General features: G+C 42.3%; 1 pseudogene; it reads right to left on the reverse strand.

The window, feature by feature from the left end:
* Positions 1 to 205: 205 nt before the first annotated feature.
* Positions 206 to 1839, reverse strand: LOC104994670 (annotated as a pseudogene).
* Between the last annotated feature and the right edge of the window lie 3382 nt (positions 1840 to 5221).

Here is a 5221-nt window from a genome sequence, read left to right on the forward strand (position 1 = left end):
ATTGAAAGATTAATTATCTTTTCAGTAATTAAACTTATTAACCATTTTTTTTCAACCTCAGAATTATAAAGGAGATGGCTGTAGGGGAGTCTCAGGGGAGAAAATTACTCTCATTGTTTTTTCCCCTTAAAATAGGCTGGAATTTATTAAGTCATGAAAGGTAGTGCTGAAATAAATATAATGATTACTAATTTATTTGTTTGTCTTTACTTATAATTTTATCTTTGTCATTGTAAAAGCGATATAACCATATTAAATAGAAACCAGAAACACGAAAACACAGTCACCCACAATCCCATAGTCTAACAACTATTATCATTTCGAAAGAATTAACACCTAAATTTTTTTCACACATAGCCTACTCATTAACAAAGGAAAGTGTGCATATATAAATTTTCCATTCTTCTTTGTCAACACGATTTATTATTATTATTATTATTTTTTAAATTATATGACATTTTTATTTTAGGATGCAAAAACAAAAATGAGCAAACAAACAAACAACAAAAAACTTGAAATAGGCTTGTCAAATGATGTAAATTCATCCTTTGCATGGAAGCAGAAGGTAGATTAGTGCAGGTTATCCTCAGGCCTCATACATCCTGCTTCACTGTTGCTTGCACTCTGCTGGGTTTTGATCCTTCTTTGGGTCATAGTCTGGATCATTTTCCTCATCTCCTTCTTCTTCCCCTTCCTCATCTGCTTCTTCACCTTCTTCATCATAATCATCGTCATCATCTTCAATAGCTTCTCCAGTAAAGTATAACACTGATCTTGGGATTATATGCTCACATAAAAAGTGACCAATTTCAAAGTCTGCAGCGAGGATAGCTTCAGAATCATCATCCAGATCTCCACTCTCAGGAACTTCAGGAGGGGCAAAAAAATTAAAGAAAGAGTCATTAGAAACTGTTTTGGTCACAGTATGAACTGTCCCACGTCCCTTGTGTTTCTGCTTCTTCTTAATCGTTTTCAAAGTGACATTCTTCCCTTTTTTCCAATCTATCTGGCACCCTGTACAACCCATAATTTCTGGTCCATCAAAAGAAAAGGGATCAGAATCATCTGGTTCTGACCTCATCCTATGTCTTTGTTAACACTTCATTTGTGAAATATTCATTGGGTTCAAAGTGAAATTCTAAGACAAAACTCATAGGTTGACCAGCATCTGAGAACTTCACTTTAATATCTTTCAAGTGCTTCAGAATAGGTTCACATGTTCCTGAACCATATCACTGAGCAAGTCAACATTCTTAAAAACGGTCAACCAAAACTCAGGAAGTCCCTTGGGATCTTCTTTTTCTTCATCCTTTTTCTCATCTTCAATCTTGGCCTTTTCTTTTAGCTCCTCTGAAATTTCATCTTCCTCATCTGGTTTCCATTCACACTCTTCTTCTGTAGGTTCATAAATGGCATTAACGATCTCAAATCGCTTATCAAACAGAGGCTGATAAAGAACAGCATACTTTCTTCCAAGATCATGAACTTCCTCATAGAATTTGGCTTCTATCTGTGCACATTTAACTTGAAGGTTTTTGAGAGCATTCACTCGTCTTTTAACTACCCTAGGCAAGCTTTCAATGTATCCTGTTGGTGTTTCTACCAGACCATCAAGTCTTTCTTGAAGGGCTGCAAGAATCTGAGGATTTTGCATCATCTGAACAGTCAGCTGACGCGCTTTGATTTTTGTTTCTTCACCAGTTTCTTCTTCTTCTACTTCTTCAACATCATCCAAATCTTGATCAAGTTCAGACTGTTCTTTGTTGTCGATGTCTGCCATGTTGTACAAATGCCAAATATCGGTGGCGAGCGCGGGGAGCCCAGCGGCCCCAGCTGCGCAGGCAGTGACTCAGGGCAGCGGCGGGAGGAGCAGGAGGTGGGGCTGCGAGCAGATGGCGCTAAAAAAGCTATTATTTTTAAAAAATGGCAACCTACACTGTATACCATTGTGCATCTTGCTTGTTTCATTTAACTTTCCTATTACTTTGAGATATTTCCACAAAAATAAAATTGAACATTATAATACAGTCACATGTTACCATATACTCTATAATCATCATCCTTAATGTCTGTAAAAGATTTGAGTAAATGACTCACCCGTTTTTAAAATAAATATTTATCAAGCACCTGAAACACTGGCAGGGCGCTAGTAATTCTCAGATTAAAAGGAGATGGACCACACCCTTGAAGGAGGGCACAGCAGAGTACAGGAGACAGGCAGGTAAACAAGTAATTACAGGTAGTCTCCAAGTGCCAAATTGGGAGAATGTAGGAGGTGCTGAGATGAAAGAGGGAGCCTGGAAAATGCTGATTGAAAGTGTTGAGGATAAGGAAGAGGGCTCAGCTCACAGACACAGGGCAAGGAGCATGCTTAGGGAGAGATCAGGAAGGATGTGTGCAAAGAAGAGAAACACGAAGCAACGCCATGGTCCCGAGCACAGGGAGCTGGGTAGAGCCCTTATTCCAGCATCTTTAAGTTGTCACCAAGTTTTCAACACTGCTGTGATGTACAACTTGTGGCATAGAACTTTTCTCATATTTTGGAGTATTTTGTTGGCTAGATTCCCAGAAATGGGACTGCTGAATCAAAATGTAGGAGCATCCTGACCTACGACATATAACCAAAATGCTTTCCAAATGGATGGAATCAGTTTAGAATGACACCAGCAATGTATGAGCAAACCATTGCCTGTTATCTCTATTATCTTTACCACTCAGTTAACATCTATTTCTTTAATTACTGTAAAGTTAATTTTCACCATATTTATTACTATTTGATGTCTTTGTATGTGATCTGTTTTCTGCTTTTATTCAATCACTGAGATTTTGTATTTTATTTTACTGTATGAGCCCTGCTAAGATATTCATACTTTTTTCTTTATATTTGTTGTCACCATTTTTCAGTTTAGGTTTCTATGTAATATTGATCTATTTGACTGTGTTGGGTCTTAGTCGCGGCATGCAACATCTTTGTAGTATCATGTGGGATCTAGGCTCAGTAATTATTGCACTTGGGTTGCCCTGTCGCATGCAGGATCTTAGTTGCCTGATCAGGGATCGAACCAGCCTCCCTTGCATTGCAAGGCAAATTCTTAGCCACTGGACCACCAGAGAAGTCCTCTATGTTCTTGTTTAAGACAATGTTTGACACATAGAAGTTTTAAACTATTACCCAGTCATCTCCATTGATTATTTCCTTTTATTGCTTCTAAGTTGAGAAATACTTCTAGCCAGAGGTTTAACAAATAGTATTCTATTTTCATGGGAAAACACACTGATGCTGGGAAAGATTGAAGGCAAAAGGAGAAGAGGTGGCAGAGGATGAGTGGTTAGGTAGCATCACAGACTCAATGAACATGAATCTGAGCAAACTCTGGGAGATAATGAAGCACAGGGAAGCCTGGCATGCTGCAGTCCCTGGGATCACAGAGTTGGACATGCCTTAGTGACTGAACAACAATTCTATTTTTTGGTTTGCTTTACAAAATATATTTAACTCATAAATCCTCCTTGAACTTGGCTTTGACATGTGAAATGAGAATTCAGCTAGTCCCCCTGCCCCAAATTACCAGAGTTATCTGAACTTCTGCTTCTCTGCTGGGTTTTATTTCAAAGACAAATCCTGCTTAGGATCAACTCAGTCATCAGCTGGATCTAATTTCTAGTACTTTTCTGAGTTATGTCATATCACCTTAAGATAGACATTTCCTCTGACTTACCCAGGAATCTGCAGTAACTGCTTTACTTACATATACAAAGAATTACAATATAGCACCAACAGTAAAGTGTGGCAGCACCTTCCTGTTAGTGGGGAATTGGCTACTAAGAGCAGACTTTACCTTTGAAGCCCACCAGATTGGTGGTAGTCTGCTGTGTGCTTTGGGTGGGTAAAGGACACTTTTGAGGTAGAGAGGGTTATTTCATCCAAAGGGCTGAAGTCACTGTTACCAGTGTCATAATTCTACGATCTTCTGGTTCTTCCGCCTTTGTGGGGACCCTGGCTCCTACCTGTGACCTCAGTATAGCCCCAATCCCTCTCAAGGCTAAGCCTGTTTAAGTGTGGTTTATTGCAAGAAAAAGTAACTTCCTGCTCCTCCATGTAGGCTGTCAACTAGCTAGCTAGGTTTTGAGAAAAGTGAGGGGGTGGTTAACTAGGGAAATCCTATGCCAAATGTTATCAAGCCTATTGAAGGATCACTTGGGAGCTTAGGAAGCATGCAGATTTCTGTGCCCAGTACCGGGTTTCACTGGCATGGGGCTGGAAAGTTTCCCTGATCTCATCTCTTTGCAGCTTTTTCAAGCCTTAAAAAAACACCCACAGATGTTTACACACAGTTCTGAGCAGTTCTTCATTCTTTTTTCGTGAAATACTGATACCTGCTTGCCAGCACCTATGACAGTGTCCCAGGAGGAAGGCAGTTACACATGCTTAGGGAGGGCTCCAAAATAATTTCCAGCTTCGTTCTCTCCTTCCTCAGAGGTCAAAAGCTTAGTCGTTCATGATCTGTAAACCCAATCAGACTCCCCAGAAGACCGTCCTAGAACTCCAGGATTCCTGCTTAGAGTGAGGACCGGTCAGGTTCCTTCGGCACTCTTCTGTCTTGTGGGGGCATCTGCAGTCCGGATTTCTGTCGGCGACAGGCCCTAGGGCAAGGATCCTGTCGTGCGTCGGATTCCTTTGGGCCATCTGTCCTACCTCGTCCCCGTCTCCAGGATAAGCCTCTCTCTCTCGCAGGTGGGGAGGCTGAGTTGGAGCCACATTCAGGGGAATTCAGGGGACTTTCCTATGCAATCCTCCGGATTCGCTCCCATTTCCCGTCTCTTCCCCGCCTTCCCTAACACCTTATCCTTCCCCTTTGCTCCCAGCAAAGTCTATGACCTCTTTCCTCTCCGCCTCAGTGGCCCCGGGTCTTTTCTTGCTACAAAACCAGGTGGTGGAGCAGGGGGTGTGAGTGAGGCTACACCCAGGATGCTCGTCCTGCAGTGGGGCGCAGGGGGAATGATTCGTCCTGAGGATCCCAACTCAACCAGCCCTCTCACCCCGAAGCGATCCTTTCCCCCTGGTCCCTCCAGAAGCTGTCTGCTGCCGCCGGTGGCAGAGGGGGACCATCAACCCCAGTCACTCCTCCAAGGCTGCTCCCAATAGGCGCGCTCTCCGGGCATCCTTACACCTCCCTTCGGCCTGCCATCCTCCCTACCTACCCGCAGTGCTCGGGGGTCC

The sequence above is a fragment of the Bison bison genome, unplaced genomic scaffold, assembly GCF_000754665.1.
Source record: "Bison bison bison isolate TAMUID 2011002044 unplaced genomic scaffold, Bison_UMD1.0 scf7180017864263, whole genome shotgun sequence".
NCBI classification, from domain to species: Eukaryota; Metazoa; Chordata; class Mammalia; order Artiodactyla; family Bovidae; genus Bison; species Bison bison.